This window comes from Aquarana catesbeiana, linkage group LG02, assembly GCF_042186555.1.
Source record: "Aquarana catesbeiana isolate 2022-GZ linkage group LG02, ASM4218655v1, whole genome shotgun sequence".
NCBI classification, from domain to species: domain Eukaryota; kingdom Metazoa; phylum Chordata; class Amphibia; order Anura; family Ranidae; genus Aquarana; species Aquarana catesbeiana.
Genome location: NC_133325.1, coordinates 617,762,635 through 617,784,494, shown reverse-complemented (window position 1 = coordinate 617,784,494; position 21,860 = coordinate 617,762,635).

The window sequence follows — 21,860 nt, the reverse complement described above, 5'->3', positions numbered from 1 at the left end:
TCAGTGTCAACTCATCAGTGCCCATCAGTGCCGCCTCATCAGTACCCGTCAGTGAAGGGGAAAACAAAATTTTATGACAGAAACTAAGAAAAAATTTTTTTTTTCAAAAAATGTTGTCTTTTTTAGTTTGTTTAGCAAAAAATAAAAACCCCAGAGGTGATCAAATAGCACAAAAAGAAAGCTCTGTTTATGGAAAGAAAATTATAAAAATTACGGTCGGATTTTCCGACGGAAAATGTGTGATAGGACCGGAAATTCCGACCGTGTGTGGGCTCCATCACACATTTTCCATCAGAATTTCCAACACACAAAGTTTGAGAGCTTGCTATAAAATTTTCCGACAACAAAATCTGTTTTCGGAAATTCAGATCGTGTGTACACAAATCTGACGCACAAAGTGCCACGCATGCTCAGAATAAATATAGTCCCGACGTACGTGTTTTACGTCACTGCGTTTAGAACGATCGGATTTTACAACAACTTTGTGTGACCGTGTGTATGCAAGTGTCAGGGTACTCACCAGGGCCAAGATGCTGAGAGCAGCTCCCCTTGCAGCTGAGTGCGCTATACCCCTGGAGGTGGCACGGAGGGTATCGGGCACAGAGAGGCACGGGTCACCAGGCACTAGTAGGAGCTTGCGTGTTGAACTTCCGTCTGGTAGTAAGTCTGTGCGGGGTACACCTGGACGGTGATCAGCAGAGGAAGCAGACTGGGGCTCCAACACCTTGGTCCTGAAGTAGACAGCTGGAACAAAGTATGTAGAGAAGCCAGGGGGTCAAACACAGCAAGCCAATAGGAAGGAAGTCCGTTTAAACAAGCCAAGGTCATACACAGGAATCAATCAAATAGGAGAGTCCAAGACAGGCCGGGGTCAAACACTGGAGCAGGCAGTAGCGAAGTCTTTAAAGAGAAGTCGGGGGTCAAACACTGGAGCAGACAGAAGAGGAATCCGTTAAGCAAGCCGAGGTCAAGGTGCAGGAGAAGTTCAAGGGTGGTCAAGGCAATCCGGGTCACAATAGGCAGGAGTCAATAGCAGAACAAAGGCACAGGAACACAGGAGCTGAAATGACAAACCAGCAATAAGCCAGAGTGCTGGGCTGCCTTTTATAGGGCCGCCAGGGGAACTCACGTGTGCAGCTAAGATGCGTACGTGCTTACGCCGTTTCGCCGTTTTGCCGTGTCGCGGCCCGCTGACTCGCACGTCTATGTGTGCCATTGCGCCGTGACGCGGTCCGCTAAATCGCGTGCCCGCAGGCGCCGATTCGCCATTCTGCCACGCAGGCGTACAGGGAAATGCCGGTACTGGCAAACAAAGTTTCTGTTATTTCTCTGACAGTGCCCCCCCGAGGGGCAGCCTCCGGATGCCCAACCTGGCTAATATCCCTGGGTGTCGCCTGTGGAAATTCTGAACTAAATGAGGTGCATGTATATTACTGGCAGGTTCCCAGGAGTTATCTTCTGGTGGGTACCCTTTCCATTTCACCAGATACTGAGTCTGCCTACCCCTCTTTCTACAGTACATAATTGTCTCCACCTCAAATTCTTCTTCACCCTCTACCTCCACTGGTGGAGGTGGAGGTTCCTCCCTTCCTGAGAAAGAATTGGGAACTACTGGTTTTAGTAAGGATGCGTGGAACACCGGATGGATTCTAAGAGTACTGGGTAAGGTTAGTTCGAAGGCCACAGGATTAATTACCCTCTTTACTTCAAAAGGACCAATGAATTTTGGGCCAAGTTTGCGTGAGGGGCAGGGTAATCTAAGATTGACAGCAGATAGCCAAACCTTATCTCCAATCTTAAATTCCGGATTGTTTCTTCTCCCTTTGTTGTAATATTCCTTATAGCTGTCTTGAGCTTCCTTCATGGCCTTTTGGATATGTAAAAAATTAGATTGGATGAGGTTTACTCAATCTTGAACTGCGGGGGTTGTGACTTCTGGGATGGAGTCTGGCAGAAAAGATGGGTGGAACCCATAGTTGGCCCAAAAAGGTGTCTGATTGCTGGCAGAATGTGTGGCATTATTATAGGCAAACTCCACACAGGGGAGAAGAGTTGACCAATTATGCTGAGAGCTACAGCAGAAACAACGGAGATATTGCTCCAAGGTCTGATTCGTCCTTTCTGTTTGGCCGTTGCTTTGGGCATGGTATGCTGATGAAAAGGAGGTTTTGATTTCCAGGGATTTACAAAGGTCTTTCCAGAATCTTGAGGTAAATTGAATTCCTCTATCAGAGGTGATGTTGTGGGGAAAACCATGGAGTCTTATTATTTCTTTAATAAAAACATTTGCTGTAGCCAAAGCAGAAGGAGTACCAATCATGGGCAGAAAGTGTGCCATCTTTGAGAGGCGGTCAACCACTACTAAAATGGTGGAAACATTTTCAGAGGGAGGTAGATCAACAATGAAGTCCAAAGAAACCTCACTCCAAGGTCTTTCAGGGATAGATAGGGGTCTAAGGAAGCCCCAAGCTTTAGTGTTTGACCCTTTGCTGCGTTGACAGGTAATGCAGGATTGAAGTACTTTTTACAGTCCTGCCTCCAACCCGGCCACCAGAAAGAGCAGTGAACTAATTCAGAAGTCTTCCATACTCCGAAATGTCCTGCCATTTTGTGGTCATGGAAAGTCTGTAAAATTCCAAACCTTACAGAGGAGGGGACAAAAACCTTGTCCTGGGCCCACAGCAAACCATCTCTTTTCTCTAAGGAGGATATCTCGGATTCCGTGCATTGACTAGAGGCCTGTTCAATAGCAGATTGAAGGTTAGGTTGAATGAGATGAAGAAAATTGTGAGAGGATAGGATGGTTTCAGGTTCTGTTGAATCATTGGCCTTTGGAAACATACGGGAGAGTGCGTCCACCTTCCCATTTTTTGAACCAGGTCGATAGGAGATATGGAAATTGAACCTGGAGAAGAATAATGCCCATCAGGCTTGTCGGGGCCTAAGACGTTTGGCTGTTCGGAGATACTCCAGGTTCTTGTGGTCCGTGAAGATCATGATGGGCTGGGATGCACCTTCCAGTAAGTATCTCCATTCCTCAAGAGCAGTCTTTATGGCTAATAATTCCCGATCACCAACATTATAATTTTTCCTCGGAGGACTTAGTTGCGGGAGGCAAAGGCTACTGGATGGAGAAGTGCTTTAATACCACTTCTCTGAGACAAGATGGCTCCTGTATCGGTTTCCGAGGCATCAACTTCAAGTACATAAGGTAGAGTGGGATCCGGATGCTGAAGTATGGGAGCTGACGTGAATAGATTCTTTAGTTTGGCAAAGGCATCTTGAGCTTCCTGGGACCATCGGAATTTGATTTGTTGGTGGGTTAATTGAGTGATGGGAGAGATAATTGAGGAGAACCCCCTAATAAACCTAGGATAAAAATTGGCAAAGCCAATAAATCGCTGGACTCCTTTTTTGTCTGAGGGGGCCGGCCACTCCTGGATGGCTTTAACTTTTTGTGGATCCATGGCTACCCCTTCAGTAGTGATGATGAAGCCAAGGAACTGGATGGTAGTCTTTTCAAATTCACACCTTTTTCTCTTTAAGAACAGGCCGGCACGTATCCGAACAAGATTGTATGCCCCTCGTAAATCCAATTTGGTAAATATTTGGGCAGATCGAAACTGCTGAAACAGTTCAGGAATGAGGGGAAGTGGGTATCGATTTTTGATGGTGATTTTATTAAGCTCTCTATAGTCTATGCATGGCCTGAGAGATCCATCCTTTTTCTCAATGAAAAAGATACCAGCCCCGGCTGGGGAGGAGGAAGGATGAATGAATCCTTTTTCAAGGTTTTCATCAATGTAGAGGCGGAGAGCTTCCAACTCGGTCTCCGACAAGGGGAAAATTCGGCCAAATGGGATCTCAGAGCCGAGCAACAGATTGATGGGGCAATCATAATGCCGATGAGGTGGTAAACTATTGGCCTTCTTTTTGTCAAAAACATCCAGGAATTCATGATATGCTGTAGGGACATGTGTAAGCGTATCTGGCACTGGTTGTGTGGTCAAACAGGGGACAGTCTTATTGGAGGTTGGCACAAATCAATGCTGGGAGCAGTATGCTGAAGAGAAGAGAATTTCTTTTTTACTCCAAAGGATCTGAGGGTCGTGTGCCATTAGCCACGGGAACCCCAGAATAATGGGAAACATGGTTGAGTTGATGATGTTGAAGCAAAGAAATTCCTGATGACCAGAGTCTGTGGAGACAAGGATGGGCTTGGTTTCTTGAGTGATAGGTCCTGAGTTGGGTAGAGACCCATCTGCCAGGTAGATCTGAAGGAGCTGTTTCTTATCTTGAAGAGGGATGTGCAGACTTTGGGCAAGGGATGCATCCAGGAAACAGCTGCATGCTCCGGAGTCAATGATAGCCAGCAGCCGAATTTCCTCTTCCGCCACCTGTAATGAGACCGGTAGGATAAGGTGAGTTTGGGTTGAATCAGCAACTTGAAAGTTCGTAGCATGCCGTAAGCGGTACTTACTGGGTCTCACAGGGCAGTTACGTAGGAAATGGCCAGCTTCTCCGCAGTAGAGGCAAAGATTGGCTTGACGCCGTCGCAATTTCTTGTCAGGAGTGAGTGGGGACCGGACCAGTCCCAGTTGCATGGGCTCACTGTCAGCAGAAGCTGAGGGACCCACGACAGGCACAGGAACCGGAGGAACCCGGGGTAACATCCAGGTAGGCCGGGAAGACTGGAAGCGTTCAGAATGATGCTTCCGTAGGCGTCTGTCGAGCTTAGTGGTGAGTTGAATCAGATCTTCCAGAGAGTCTGGGGTATCCACTTGTGCCAATTCGTCTTTAAGTGTCTCGGAGAGACCCTGACGGTACTAGTATTTAAGGGCGGCCTCATTCCAGGTGGTGTCTCCAGACCATTTATGAAATTCCATGGTGTAGTCCTCTACTGGTCTTTTTTCTTGGGTAAGGGTGTGCAGAATGGATTCAGCAATAGCTGTGCGTTGCGGGTCATCATATAACTGAGCCATAGCGGTAAAGAAAGTTTCAACTGAGTCTAATAAAGAACTCTTCTGTTCAAGAAGATTATGAGCCCAAGATTGTGGTTCTTCAGATAATAGAGAAATAACGAATCCCACTTTTACAGATTCTGAATGGAAAGTCCTGGGTTGAAGAGCTAGATACAATAGGCAAGCATTTTTGAAAGCTCTAAATTTCTTCCGGTTTCCAGAAAATCGCTCCGGAGTGGGGACTCTGGGTTAAGGGAGAGCCATTACAACTGAAGGTGCTGGGGTGACTTGACTTTGGGGAGAGGCCACCCCGCTGGCTGAGGCTGTATCCGAAGGAGCTGGTGCAGACATCTGGTGCTGGAGACGGCCCTCAGTTTGGAAGTAGCCATCTTGGAGTCTTTGGACAGCCTGAGTAAGAGCTGTTACCTGCTGGCCTCAAGGGGAGAACCAGCTCCGTCGGCCTCTGACATGGCGGGTTTGTACTGTCAGGGTACTCACCAGGGCCGAGATGCTGAGAGCGGCTCCCCTTGCAGCTGAGTGCGCTATACCCCTGGAGGTGGCACAGAGGGTATCGGGCACAGAGAGGCACAGGTCGCCAGGCACTAGTAGGAGCTTGCATGTTGAACTTCCGTCTGGTAGTAAGTCTGTGCGGGGTACACCCGGACGGTGATCAGCAGAGGAAGCAGACTGGGGCTCCAACACCTTGGTCCTGAAGTAGACAACTGGAACAAAGTATGTAGAGAAGCCAGGGGGTCAAACACAGCAAGCCAGTAGGAAGGAAGTCCGTTTAAATAAGCCACGGTCATACACAGGAATCAATCAAATAGGATAGTCCAAGACAGGCCAGGGTCAAACACTGGAGCAGGCAGTAGCAAAGTCTTTAAAGAGAAGCCAGGGGTCAAACACTGGAGCAGACAGAAGAGGAATTCGTTAAGCAAGCTGAGGTCAAGGTGCAGGAGAAGTTCAAGGGTGGTCAAGGCAATCCGGGTCACAATAGGCAATAGCAGAACAAAGGCACAGGAACACAGGAGCTGAAATGACAAACCAGCAATAAGCCAGAGTGCTGGGCTGCCTTTTATGGGCCGCCAGAGAAACTCACATGTGCGGCTAAGATGCGTACGTGCTTACGCCGTTTCGCCATGTCGCGGCCCGCTGACTCGCACGTCTATGTGTGCCATTGCGCCATGACCGTAAAATCGCGTACCTGCATGCGCCGATTCGCCATTCTGCCACGCAGGTGTACAGGGAAATGCCGGTATTGGCAAACAAAGTTTCTGTTATTTCTCTGAGAGCAAGACAGGTTTGAGCCAACATCTGTCAGAAAAAATCCATGGATTTTGTTGTCGGAATGTCCGATCCATGTCCGACCGTGTGTACAGGGCATAAGACTGCAGAGGAGACCATTTTGTGAATGGAGGCACATCAAAATATTGTGAAATTATGAAAACATTCATATTGTGCCTTCATTCAAAGAACAATCTCCCTCTGGTGCAGTGTTACAAATGATTTACATTTCTGAGATAAGGGCAAACATTTCCACATTGACGCATTGCATTCTTTTAACTTACTAACCAGTGCACCAGTGCAGAGTTCCCCTCATTTTTCACTTTCCTAAAATAATACCAACTATGCACATTCTTAAAATACCAACTATACAATGAGATAAATAAAACTTCTTTTGGTGAATTGACTTTATGATTTATCTCAAATGTTGTCATATTTATCTCACATGTTTACTCAAGTTGTGGTATTTACCTTGAGTTTGATATTTTACTCTAATTGGCACTTTTAATATTGATCCCAATATTTAAAAAAAAAACACAAATATTGCATGGTATAACCATTGGAAAATAGGCCTAAGGCTTTAGAATCATATACTGTTATTGTTATCCTTAGATGATGTTACTCATTTGTTCCTCTTGGAATGTATATTGCTCTAGTTACCATGAACACTTTAATAGGGGTTATTTACGAAAGGCAAATTCACTTTGCACTACAAGTGCACTGCAAGTGCACTTGAAAGTGCACTTGGAAGTGCAGTCTCTCTAAATCTAAGGGGATCTGAAATGAGGGGAGGCTCTGCTGATTTTATCATCCAATCATGTGCAAGCTAAAATGCTGTTTTTTATTTTCCTTGCATGTCCCCCTTGGATCTAAAGCGACTTTACTTCCAAGTGCACTTTAAGTGCACTTTCAAGTGCACTTGCAGTGCAAAGTGGATTTGCCTTTAGTAAATAACCCCCAATGTCTCTACATCATTATCGCTGAAACAATGATGGTTAGAGTTCCTTTGGGAGTGGAAAAGTAAAAATAAATGTGAGCCAATATAACAATCAGCTATAATTAGCTTAATTTTACACAGATACAGCATTGCAAACTCTGGGAAAAAATAGCAGGAGCAGGTGTTCTCAGAATGAGTTAGATGGACATCAACAGTGGACAAAGATCTGGTGATTTGCTCATGATATCCCCAGAATTCACAACCATAGAGGTGTACTTCTGAATAGAAAACAGGCCTAATGTGTAATTTAACTGGTTCATCTATTGTAATCCTTATATGAAAAATGTTCTTATACCTAAAACACTGCAATGTAGCTTATTAAAAGAGTTTTAAAGTGTGAAAAACAGTTTAACCACTTGCAGACCAGTCGCCGTCATTATACTGCGGCAGGTCAGCATGTTCCTGCAAATCTCGGGATGTCTGCTTGTTTAAGAGCCATAGCAAGCACGCGAGCTGCATAGCGGGAGACACGATGCACATGGTCAGTGGCTGCAATGTCTGCCGTTCACGCGCGATCGCGGGCACAAGAACGGGGATGTCTGTGCGTAAACACTAATGCCCTGTACACATGGTCGGATTTTCCGATGGAAAATGTGTGATAGGACCTTGTTGTCGGAAATTCCGACTGTGTGTGGGCTCCATCACACATTTTCCATTGGAATTTCTGACACACAAAGTTTGAGAGCTTGCTATAAAATTTTCCTACAACAAAATCCGTTGTCGGAAATTCCGATCATGTGTACACAAATCCGACACACAAAGTGCCACGCATGCTCAGAATAAATTAAGAGATGAAAGCTATTGGCTACTGCCCCGTTTATGGTCCTGACGTACGTGTTTTACATCACTGCGTTCAGAACCATCGGATTTTCCGACAACTTTGTGTGACCGTGTGTATGCAAAACAAGTTTGAGCCAACATGGATTTTGTTGTCGGAATGTCCGATCAATGTCCGACCGTGTGTACAGGGCATAAGGATGACCTTTACGACTCAAACATTGGCTGTTCGCCGTTCGCCGAAGAACGAATAATTTGTTGTGTTTGCGGCAAATTCAAAAGCCACGGAACACCCTTTAAAAGTCTATGGGAGAAATCAAAAGTGCTAATTTTAAAGGTTAATATGCATGGTATAGTCATTAAAAGTGTTTGGGGACCTGGATTCTGCCCCAGGGGATCTGTATCAATGCAAAAAAAAGTTTTAAAAATGGCCGTTTTTTTCTGGAGCAGTCATTTTAATAATGCTTAAAGTGAAACAATAAAAGTGAAATATTCCTTTAAATTTCGTACCTGGGGGGTGTCTATAATATGCCTGTAAAATAGCACATGTGTTTAGAATAGTCCCTGCACAAAATGACATTTATAAAGGAAAAAAAGTTATTTAAAATTACTTGCGGCTATAATGAATTGTCGGGTCTTGGCAATACAGATAAAAGTCGGCATGGGATTCCCCCCACAGTCCATTACCAGGCCCTTTGGGTCTGGTATGAATATTAAGAGGAACCTCAAACCAAAATTAAAAAAAGAAATTGCGTGGGGGTCCCCCCAAATTCCATACCAGGCCCTTCAGTTCTGGTATGGATATTAAGGGGAACCCTGTGCCAAAATTTTTTAAAAAATGGCGTGGGGGTCCCCCTCAAAATCCATACCAGACCTGAGGATTTTAAAGGGAACCCCATGCCAAAATTTTTTAAAAAATGGCGTGGGGGTCCCCCAAAAATCCATACCAGACCCTTATCGGAGCACACAACGTGGCAGGCTGCAGGAAAAGAAGGGGGGCTAGAGAGTGCCCCCCTCCTGAACCGTACCAGGCCACATGCCCTCAATATGGGGAGGGTGTTTTGGGGTAGCCCCCCCAAAGCACCTTGTCCCCATGTTGATGGGGACAAGGGCATCATCCCCAAGACCCTTGCCCAGTGGTTGTGGGGGTCTGTGGGCTGGGGGCTTATCGGAATCTGGAAGCCCCCTTTAACAAGGGGACCCCCAGATCCCCCGTGTGAAATGGTAAAGGGGTACAAACATACCATTTCACAAAAAAAGTGTCAAAATGGTAAAAATTACATGGCTTGGGGACAAGTTCTTTATTCAAAAATAATAAAATAAAACTGTCCCAAGAAGTCTTCTTCTCTTGCTCCACCGATGGACGAATTGTCAGTTAAAGCGACGCAGTGCCATATCGCAAAAAATGACCTGGTCATTAAGGGGGCAAATCCTTCCAGTCCTTAAGTAGTTAAACTGCATTCTGCTATATTCATTCTGTAGCTATGACACATTGTTGACTTTACACATAAAAGCAATTTAGATTTGTAACAAACTTTGTAGCTTTGCTTACTCAAAGAGGATTCTTGTTTCATCATAACTGAATTGAAAAATATACAAGATCTGTGGTCCTGACTCCTGAGTTGCTGTACTAATTTGCTGTTGGGATAGTATCAGTTTACATCAAGGATTTCACTATTCTTCAGCTTTGTGTTTTGGATAGAAAGCATCATCCAAACACAGATGTCATCAAAGAGAATTAAAAAACTGGTCTAGTAAATATGGCAAAATATAAAAGATACAATGGAAGAGTTCAATATTTTTAAATTTTGTACAGCAAATTATCAGTAATTATCAGTAGAAATACCATTTCTTCTGATCTAAAAAATGAATGCACACCCCCTCGCAGGTGAAACACAGTGCTTATATACAGTATGTACAAATAATAATCGCATACATACAAATGATTATTACTACACTCTTTTATCGGTACATGGGTGCTTCCATTCCTCACATTGACTTTCTAAAGTCCTCCTTCTAGCTTAAATAAGCATTTTTTTTTTTTTGTTGTACACCCATTTCATCAACTGCCATGTATTCAGTGTTTTGCAGTGCCCAGGCTTCAAAACTAACAACAGCTCAACTAAATCCTAGGTTCGAAAGTAAACTGTACTGAGTGAAATACTATATGTAAGCTGTCACCATTGGAAATGCTTGTTGTCTAACCATCTCCATCTTCAACAATTTTTTTAATCTAAAAAAATAGTCAATAAAGGCTCAGAAAATGTGCTTTTGCTGCAAGAAGCAGGCATGAGAACAGTTTTTCACAGAGACTGGGAAACTTCATCTTCTAGAATAACAGGCATGGGGCTCATGTAGGTCAGGCAACCATCTATGCTTATATTACATTTTTGGTTCACATGTTATTTATTCCTGCATAAGGAGGAACTTCAGTCTGGCAAATTAATGTCAGATTGATACAGTGTAATTGGAGAGGACTCTTTTGAAATATGTACTTATCCACACACAAAAGTGAGTACACCCTTCAAATGTTTGTAAATATTTTATTATAGCTTTTCATGTGACAACACTGAAGAATGGTCACTTTGCTACAATGTAAAATAGTGAGTTTTTAGCTTGTATAACAGTGTAAATTTGCTGTCCCCTCAAAATAACCCAACACACAGCCTGTAATGTCTAAACCACAGGCAACAAAAGTGAGTAGACCCCTAAGTGAAAATGTCCAAATTGGGCCCAAAGTGCCAATTTTTTGTGTGGCCACAAAAAGTGCTATTTTTCAGCACTTCCTTAACCCTCTTGGGCATGGAGTTAATCAGAGCTTCACAGGTTGCCACTCGAGTCTTCTTCCACTCCTCCATGATGACATCATGGAGCTGGTGGATGTTAGAGACCTTGCGCTCCTCCACCTTCAGTTTGAAGATGCCCCACAGATGCTCAATTGGGTTTAGGTCTGGAGACAGGCTCGGCCAGTCCATCACCTTTACCCTCAGCTTCTTTAGCAAGGCAGTGGTCGCCTTGGAGGTGTGTTTGGGGTCATTATCATCTTGGAATACTGCCCTGTGGCCCAGTCTCCGAAGGGAGGGTATCATGCTCTGCTTCAATATGTCACAGTACATGTTAGCATTAGTGATTCCCTCAATGAACTGTAGCTTCCCAGTGCCAGCAGCACTCATGCAGCCCCAGACCATGACACTCCCACCACCATGCTTGACTGTAGGCAAGACAAACTTGTCTTTGTACTCCTCACCTGGTTGGCACCATACACGCTTGACACCATCTGAACCAAATAAGTTTATCTTGGTCTCATCAGACCACAGGACATGGTTCTAGTAATCCATGATCTTAGTCTGCTTGACTTCAGCAAACTGTTTGCGGACTTTCTTGTGCATCATCTTTAAAAGAGGCTTCCTTCTGGGACAACAGCCATGCAGACAAATTTTATGCAATGTGCTGGCAGCACTCATATGTCTATTTCCCAAAGACAACCTCTGGATATGATCCTGAGCATGTGTACTCAACTGCTTTGGTCAACCATGGCGAGACCTGTTCTGAGTGGAACCTGTCTTGTTAAACCTCTGTATGGTCTTGGCCACCATGCTGCAGCTCAGTTTCAGGGTTTTGGCAATCTTCCTATAGCCTAGGCCATCTTTATGTAGAGTAACAATTCTTTTTTTTCAGATCCTCAGAGAGTTCTTTGCCATGAGGTGCCATGTTGAACTTCCAGTGACCATTATGAGAGAGTGAGAGCAATAACACCAAATTTAACACACCTGCTCCCCATTCACACCTGAGACATTGTAACACTAACGAGTCACATGACACCAGGGAGGGAAATGGCTAATTGGGCCCAATTTGGACATTTTCATTTAGGGAAAAGTGTACTCACTTTTGTTGCCTGCGGTTTAGACATTAATGGCTGTGGGTTGGGTTATTTTGAGAGGACAGCAAATTTACACTGTTATAAAAGCTGTACACTCACTACTTTACATTGTAGCAAAGTGTTATTTCTTCAGTGTTGTCACAGATATAAAAAAGAATATAAGATATAATAAAAGATTTACAAAAATGTAAGGGGTGTACTCACTGCACTTAATGGGGAGTCATTTCTGAGGATCCTTAATACAAGGTGCAATAAGGCATCCTCTGAGATTTTATAAATGAAATCTCTATGTCTAATTTGAAAATATATTTCCACAGCATTTTCAATTCTTTTTTTTTTGTTTCCTATGATTTGTAAGTTTTACCATGTAAACAAAAACAACATAAAGAGCACTTGATTCAAAAAAATAAGATCAGTCTAAGTAGAACAGCCAACCTATGTTTAATTTCAGTCATAACTCAAGGCAACCACCAGAGGAATCACAACAAGCATTGGGGATTGCTCTGTCAACTAGGAGGTCTGTTGCTTCAAAGACAAATAGAAGAATGTAATATAAACATTTTCTTGAGAAGTATAGTAGGGGTGGGGGAAGGTTGCTCATGGGGCCCAGATGGGGCATCCATTATATGTGGTCTTTCTGTTTCTCAGTTCACATTCTGCATAATGTTTTCATATTTGGAGTTTTAAAATAACAACATCATGTCCAGGTTTTACTATATTTTATGTCTATCTGGAGATGTGTATTTCTTCCACTTCTACCCTATTTAGTTCAACCCCAACATTATGTAATAATCCATAACTAACATGGAACAGCACACTATTATTACTTAAAGTTAATAGCAGGGGCGTAACTAGAAATATCAGGGCCCCATAGCAAAATGTTGTATGGGGCCCCCCTGCAAACAGCCCCCCCACAGCTGCCCTAGTGTCAATGCAGCGTGACCTGTGCCACATACAGTGTGACCTGTGCCCAATAGCGTGACCTGTGCCCCATGCAGCGTGAGCTGTGCACCATACAGCGTGACCTGTGCCCAATACAACCTGGTCTGCCTGTGCCCCATACAGCCCCACCTATGCAGAGGAAGAGGCAAGCCACCCGGATCAGCAGAGAGCGGGATTGCCCGCTGTAATAGCTTTCATTTGAATTTCCTGTCTTCCCGGGGCTCATCGTCACATAGCCCCACCTCTTGGCCCGACGCCTTTGATGACGTCACATGTCCCGCATTGGATCGGCGTTCTGTCTATCAAAGGCACAGGGCCAAAAGGTGGAGCTATGTGACGTGAGCCCCGGGAACACTGGAAGTTCTAATGAAAGCTCTTACATCAGGCAATTCAGCTCTCTGCTGATACGGACAGCTCGCCTCTTCCTTTCCTCTCTCTTCCCCTGGCTGGGAGACTGTGCTGTCGGTGCTCTTTTCCTCACTGGGCCCCACTCGGCTGCGGGCCCCATAGCGCCTGCATGGGTCGCTATGGTGGTAGTTACGCCCCTGGTTAATAGCATTATGACTGCTGCCTGTGTCACTGCTTCAGAGTAAAACTAACCATATACAATTTGTTTTAAATCTATCAATCCCCCCATCTATAATATTAACTAACAACTATTGTATTTAGGCAGTCACAGAAGTGTTGGCTGCCTGAATACCTGACCAATAAGTTTTCATCTAGGCTGGGGGGGGGGGGTGCTGACAGGCCCACCCACAATTTGAAGTTTGCCAAATTCAGCAGTAATTGGCTGAAAATTCAAACTTTCTATGGACAGATATATGTGCATGGAACATTGAGTCATGGGAAAATCTCTAATTAAGTCAACAACAGTAAAATCTGACAGGAAGGCCACTCCTTTCCTAACCTATACACAGGGAAACAAAACTTTGGGATGCCAATATATGTTAACTAAATCAACATGAAATTGTAATATTAACACATATTTATTATTTCTGAATGCCCCCTTTCTCAGAGGAAGAGTAGGAAACTAGGGTGGCATTCCCCTAGCCTCTGGGACCTTTCAAGATGCAGGGAGAACTTTAAGATCTAAGAAACTAAAGGGTGTTAACTTTCCAGACTCTATAGGGTCTGATATGGATATCAAGGAGGACCTCACACTGCTTTTGTTTTGTTTTATTTTGCATGGGGTCCCCCTTGACATATCTGACCCTCATTTAGCATAAAGGTCTGGTATAGATGAAGGAAATACAAACAGAAGTACAGTAGTTGTCAGTTTAAACACCATTTTTTTCTTTGTAAATGTCAGTTTTGCTGTAGTAAATTGTATACCTGCATGTTATTTAAATTATTTAGTGTGTATTGTTTTGATCTTAAAGCATTATTAAAATCACTGCTCATTGCCAAACTGAAAAACATTTTTTGCTTTGGTATATGTTTCCCAGGGTAATCCTCCCATGCTAATGTTATTTTTTGACAAAAATGCCTACTAGCCTAGAAAATGACCATCATTCTTTTTTTATTATTTAGTTCCCATTGACATCTTCACTTATGTTCTGTGAACCTGTCTCAAAACAAACCCAGTTACTTTTGTTTCATCCTCCTTAGTAGCCAGTTTCAAAGTTTAAAAGAAAAAGAGGAACAGTAAAAACTAACTAACAACACAGGTTGTTGCAGCTTGGAAGTGGATAGAACTATACAGATACCAACAAACACCCGCCACCACACACACACACATACATTATGATAATTTTTTTAGGATTTACTGTATATACACTAGCACCAACAGTTTGCACAGTGCTTTACAAATTGAAGACAGTACAGTTACAAGTTAAAAAACAACTCAAGATAGTAGGGTTAGAAGGGTCTAGCTCAAGAAAGCTTACAATCTAAAATGCAGGGACAAATTCCAAAAAGGTTAATAGTAGTGAGGGGATGAGCTGATGGAGAAAGTAGAAGTTTCGAGGCAGCATAGATTTTCCTAAAGAGGTAATTTTTTATGGATCACCTAAAAGCAGACAGGTAGTAGATAGCCAGTGAGATTAAGGTAGAGAGTTCCTGAGGTTGAGAGATGCTCTAGAGAAATCCTGGAGATAAGAATGGGAGAAGGTGATGAGGAAGCTAGAGAGTAGGAGGTCTTGGGAGGAGCAAATAGGATGGTTTGAGTGATATTTTGAGAGTACGTTGGTTATGTACAGTATCTTTCATTTTATTCAGTGGGTGAACAGAAGCCAATGGAGGGATTGGCAGAAGGGGTTGGAGGGCACTGAATGGTTGGTGAGGTGGATGAGCCTTGCAGCAGCATTCATGATAGACTGAATGAGAATAGCCTGTGAAAAGGTAGACAAATAAGAAGAGAGTTGCAGTAGTCAAGGCAAGAGATAATAAGTAAATACATTTGTAATTTTGTGGTGTCATTAGTTAAGAAAGGGCATATTTCAGAATTGTTATGAAGTTGAAGGTGACACGATTAGTCAGATGTAGAGCCATAAGGAGACATCAGAGTCCAAAATTTCACCTAGCATTCTGGCATGAGGAGTGGGATTAATGGCTTTGTTATTAATCTTGAGGGAAATGTTAGAGGAGGGGACATGGGGGGATGGGGGGTTTAAAGGAAATATTCAGAGCTCAGTTTCAGAAAATGTATAGGGGCAGTCATAGATCTTGCAGCAGAGATAAGTCAAAGCAACTGCTTCCATTGGAGCCCAGTCCATCTTTTTCAAGACACTGAAACATGAAAGTAAACTAATATACTCAAAGCCCCACCCACCAATAAAACTTTTTATCAATGATGTTCTGTGCAAAGATTAAAAGACACTTACTGGGTAAAGATCATAGAGCAGTAACATAAGAAGCAAATCCCAATAGTCTCCAAAAATAAAAAAAAAACAAAAGCAAATTATGTTGTATATAATCTGTATGTATTTTGATGTATCCACCCTAATGGTGGTACGCTGTTGTCTGGATAGAATGTTTTTGCTTATGTTGTTCACTGATTTTATTATAAACAAAAAAAGCACACACTAAGTGCAGTAGAGTTAAAAACTTTTATGTTAAAATCAAATGCAAATTGGCTCACAAAAGTTTAACAGAAAAGGCATGTACGCAACACTCCCCATCATGGGTGCCTCTCTGTATTCACACTTGTAGTCCTGGATAGCAATGCTGTTAGATGGAGGAATAGCTGCAGCCGAAGGACAGACCAAAGTTCTGTACACAGGCACAGTGTTTTCCCGGGAATCTCCTGGATGTCATCACATGCTAGTGAAGCAGTGGGAAAGGCTACATGTTTCAACATGACTTTGGTGCTGCCAAGCAGAGGTGATAGCCACTATGTTTTTTTTTTTACATATTCAATTTTAAAATGGCATTTTTTAAGCTTTGTAATAACATACAGTGTACTTACTCTATTCTGTATGTCTACTGAAGGAGATTTTTTTTTTAGTTATTTATAATCATAAATTGGAGTCTAAATATACAAAATATAGGGTTTACTGGATAATGTAGTCTGCTAGCTACTTCCCAATAAACTGTGTGTATGTTGGTTAGTGCTCTTGTTCACTTCAGGCTGGATTCACACTTGAGAACGCAGCAGGCTTGTCTTGTTACAGTATTTACAGCTACCTAAAGAAAATTGCTGGTGTTCTTTTGATCCTATTAGTATCACAGTCAAGCAGCAAGACTATTTAGAGTTAGTGTAGTGTGTCCTCCTCACAGTGTTCAGTTAAAGCTACAAGTTAGTTTAGTGTGACCTCTGCACAGTGTTCAGCTAAAGCTACAAGTTAGGGTAGTGCGTCCTCCTCACAGTGTTCAGCTAAAGCTACAAGTTGGTGTAGTGTGTCCTCCTCACAGTGTTCAGCTAAAACTACAAGTTAGTGTAGTGCGACTTCTGCACAGTGTTCAGCTAAAGCTACAAGTTAGTGTAGTGCGTCCTCCTCACAGTGTTCAGCTAAAACTACAAGTTAGTGTAGTGTGACCTCTGCACAGTGTTCAGCTAAAGCTACAAGTTAGTGTAGTGTATCCTCCTCACAGTGTTCAGCTAAAACTACAAGTTAGTGTAGTGCGACCTCTGCACAATGTTCAGCTAAAGCTACAAGTTAGTGTAGTGCATCCTCCTTACAGTGTTCAGCTAAAACTACAAGTTAGTGTAGTGCGACCTCTGCACAGTGTTCAGCTAAAGCTACAAGTTAGTGTAGTGCGTCCTCCTTACAGTGTTCAGCTAAAACTACAAGTTAGTGTAGTGCGACTTCTGCACAGTGTTCAGCTAAAGCTACAAGTTAGTGTAGTGCGTCCTCCTCACAGTGTTCAGCTAAAACTACAAGTTAGTGTAGTGTGACCTCTGCACAGTGTTCAGCTAAAACTACAAGTTAGTGTAGTGCATCCTCCTCACAGTGTTCAGCTAAAACTACAAGTTAGTGTAGTGCGACCTCTGCACAATGTTCAGCTAAAGCTACAAGTTAGTGTAGTGCATCCTCCTTACAGTGTTCAGCTAAAACTACAAGTTAGTGTAGTGCGACCTCTGCACAGTGTTCAGCTAAAGCTACAAGTTAGTGTAGTGCGTCCTCCTTACAGTGTTCAGCTAAAACTACAAGTTAGTGTAGTGCGACCTCTGCACAGTGTTCAGCTAAAGCTACAAGTTAGTGTAGTGCATCCTCCTCACAGTGTTCAGCTAAAGCTACAAGTTAATGTAGTGCGTCCTCCTCACAGTGTTCAGCTAAAACTACAAGTTAGTGTAGTGCGACCTCTGCACAGTGTTCAGCTAAAGCTACAAGTTAGTGTAGTGCATCCTCCTCACAGTGTTCAGCTAAAACTACAAGTTAGTGTAGTGCGACCTCTGCACAATGTTCAGCTAAAGCTACAAGTTAGTGTAGTGCATCCTCCTTACAGTGTTCAGCTAAAACTACAAATTAGTGTAGTGCGACCTCTGCACAGTGTTTAGCTAAAGCTACAAGTTAGTGTAGTGCGTCCTCCTTACAGTGTTCAGCTAAAACTACAAGTTAGTGTAGTGCGACCTCTGCACAGTGTTCAGCTAAAGCTACAAGTTAGTGTAGTGCATACTCCTCACAGTGTTCAGCTAAAACTACAAGTTAGTGTAGTGCGACCTCTGCACAGTGTTCAGCTAAAGCTACAAGTTAGTGTAGTGCGTCCTCCTCACAGTGTTCAGCTAAAACTACAAGTTAGTGTAGTGCGTCCTCCTTACAGTGTTCAGCTAAAACTACAAGTTAGTGTAGTGCGTCCTCCTCACAGTGTTCATCTAAAGCTACAAGTTAGTTTAGTGTGACCTCTGCACAGTGTTCAGCTAAAGCTACAAGTTAGGGTAGTGCGTCCTCCTCACAGTGTTCAGCTAAAGCTACAAGTTAATTTAGTGTGACCTCTGCACAGTGTTCAGCTAAAGCTACAAGTTAGGGTAGTCCATCCTCCTCACAGTGTTCAGTTAAAGCTACAAGTTAGTTTAGTGTGACCTCTGCACAGTGTTTAGCTAAAGCTACAAGTTAGTGTAGTGCGACCTCTGCACAGTGTTCAGCTAAAGCTACAAGTTAGTGTAGTGCATCCTCCTCACAGTGTTCAGCTAAAACTACAAGTTAGTGTAGTGCAACCTCTGAACAGTGTTCAGCTAAAGCTACAAGTTAGTGTAGTGTGTCCTCTGAACAGTGTTCAGCTAAAACTACAAGTTAGTGTAGTGCGTCCTCCTCACAGTGTTCAGCTAAAACTACAAGTTAGTGTAGTGCGACCTCTGCACAGTGTTCAGCTAAAGCTACAAGTTAGTGTAGTGCATCCTCTGAACAGTGTTCAGCTAAAACTACAAGTTAGTGTAGTGTAACCTCTGCACAGTGTTCAGCTAAAGCTACAAGTTAGTGTAGTGCGTCCTCCTTACAGTGTTCAGCTAAAACTACAAGTTAGTGTAGTGCAACTTCTGCACAGTGTTCAGCTAAAGCTACAAGTTAGTGTAGTGCGTCCTCCTCACAGTGTTCAGCTAAAACTACAAGTTAGTGTAGTGTGACCTCTGCACAGTGTTCAGCTAAAGCTACAAGTTAGTGTAGTGCATCCTCCTCACAGTGTTCAGCTAAAACTACAAGTTAGTGTAGTGCGACCTCTGCACAATGTTCAGCTAAAGCTACAAGTTAGTGTAGTGCATCCTCCTTACAGTGTTCAGCTAAAACTACAAGTTAGTGTAGTGCGACCTCTGCACAGTGTTCAGCTAAAGCTACAAGTTAGTGTAGTGCGTCCTCCTTACAGTGTTCAGCTAAAACTACAAGTTAGTGTAGTGCGACCTCTGCACAGTGTTCAGCTAAAGCTACAAGTTAGTGTAGTGCATCCTCCTCACAGTGTTCAGCTAAAACTACAAGTTAGTGTAGTGCGACCTCTGCACAGTGTTCAGCTAAAGCTACAAGTTAGTGTAGTGCATCCTCCTCACAGTGTTCAACTAAAACTACAAGTTAGTGTAGTGCGACCTCTGCACAATGTTCAGCTAAAGCTACAAGTTAGTGTAGTGCATACTCCTCACAGTGTTCAGCTAAAACTACAAGTTAGTGTAGTGCGACCTCTGCACAGTGTTCAGCTAAAGCTACAAGTTAGTGTAGTGCGTCCTCCTTACAGTGTTCAGCTAAAACTACAAGTTAGTGTAGTGCGACTTCTGCACAGTGTTCAGCTAAAGCTACAAGTTAGTGTAGTGCGTCCTCCTCACAGTGTTCAGCTAAAACTACAAGTTAGTGTAGTGTGACCTCTGCACAGTGTTCAGCTAAAACTACAAGTTAGTGTAGTGCATCCTCCTCACAGTGTTCAGCTAAAACTACAAGTTAGTGTAGTGCGACCTCTGCACAATGTTCAGCTAAAGCTACAAGTTAGTGTAGTGCATCCTCCTTACAGTGTTCAGCTAAAACTACAAGTTAGTGTAGTGCGACCTCTGCACAGTGTTCAGCTAAAGCTACAAGTTAGTGTAGTGCGTCCTCCTTACAGTGTTCAGCTAAAACTACAAGTTAGTGTAGTGCGACCTCTGCACAGTGTTCAGCTAAAGCTACAAGTTAGTGTAGTGCATCCTCCTCACAGTGTTCAGCTAAAGCTACAAGTTAATGTAGTGCGTCCTCCTCACAGTGTTCAGCTAAAACTACAAGTTAGTGTAGTGCGACCTCTGCACAGTGTTCAGCTAAAGCTACAAGTTAGTGTAGTGCATCCTCCTCACAGTGTTCAGCTAAAACTACAAGTTAGTGTAGTGCGACCTCTGCACAATGTTCAGCTAAAGCTACAAGTTAGTGTAGTGCATCCTCCTTACAGTGTTCAGCTAAAACTACAAATTAGTGTAGTGCGACCTCTGCACAGTGTTTAGCTAAAGCTACAAGTTAGTGTAGTGCGTCCTCCTTACAGTGTTCAGCTAAAACTACAAGTTAGTGTAGTGCGACCTCTGCACAGTGTTCAGCTAAAGCTACAAGTTAGTGTAGTGCATACTCCTCACAGTGTTCAGCTAAAACTACAAGTTAGTGTAGTGCGACCTCTGCACAGTGTTCAGCTAAAGCTACAAGTTAGTGTAGTGCGTCCTCCTCACAGTGTTCAGCTAAAACTACAAGTTAGTGTAGTGCGTCCTCCTTACAGTGTTCAGCTAAAACTACAAGTTAGTGTAGTGCGTCCTCCTCACAGTGTTCATCTAAAGCTACAAGTTAGTTTAGTGTGACCTCTGCACAGTGTTCAGCTAAAGCTACAAGTTAGGGTAGTGCGTCCTCCTCACAGTGTTCAGCTAAAGCTACAAGTTAATTTAGTGTGACCTCTGCACAGTGTTCAGCTAAAGCTACAAGTTAGGGTAGTCCATCCTCCTCACAGTGTTCAGTTAAAGCTACAAGTTAGTTTAGTGTGACCTCTGCACAGTGTTTAGCTAAAGCTACAAGTTAGTGTAGTGCGACCTCTGCACAGTGTTCAGCTAAAGCTACAAGTTAGTGTAGTGCATCCTCCTCACAGTGTTCAGCTAAAACTACAAGTTAGTGTAGTGCAACCTCTGAACAGTGTTCAGCTAAAGCTACAAGTTAGTGTAGTGTGTCCTCTGAACAGTGTTCAGCTAAAACTACAAGTTAGTGTAGTGCAACCTCTGTACAGTGTTCAGCTAAAGCTACAAGTTAGTGTAGTGCGTCCTCCTCACAGTGTTCAGCTAAAACTACAAGTTAGTGTAGTGCGACCTCTGCACAGTGTTCAGCTAAAGCTACAAGTTAGTGTAGTGCATCCTCTGAACAGTGTTCAGCTAAAACTACAAGTTAGTGTAGTGTAACCTCTGCACAGTGTTCAGCTAAAGCTACAAGTTAGTGTAGTGCGTCCTCCTTACAGTGTTCAGCTAAAACTACAAGTTAGTGTAGTGCAACTTCTGCACAGTGTTCAGCTAAAGCTACAAGTTAGTGTAGTGCGTCCTCCTCACAGTGTTCAGCTAAAACTACAAGTTAGTGTAGTGTGACCTCTGCACAGTGTTCAGCTAAAGCTACAAGTTAGTGTAGTGCATCCTCCTCACAGTGTTCAGCTAAAACTACAAGTTAGTGTAGTGCGACCTCTGCACAATGTTCAGCTAAAGCTACAAGTTAGTGTAGTGCATCCTCCTTACAGTGTTCAGCTAAAACTACAAGTTAGTGTAGTGCGACCTCTGCACAGTGTTCAGCTAAAGCTACAAGTTAGTGTAGTGCGTCCTCCTTACAGTGTTCAGCTAAAACTACAAGTTAGTGTAGTGCGACCTCTGCACAGTGTTCAGCTAAAGCTACAAGTTAGTGTAGTGCATCCTCCTCACAGTGTTCAGCTAAAACTACAAGTTAGTGTAGTGCGACCTCTGCACAGTGTTCAGCTAAAGCTACAAGTTAGTGTAGTGCATCCTCCTCACAGTGTTCAACTAAAACTACAAGTTAGTGTAGTGCGACCTCTGCACAATGTTCAGCTAAAGCTACAAGTTAGTGTAGTGCATACTCCTCACAGTGTTCAGCTAAAACTACAAGTTAGTGTAGTGCGACCTCTGCACAGTGTTCAGCTAAAGCTACAAGTTAGTGTAGTGCGTCCT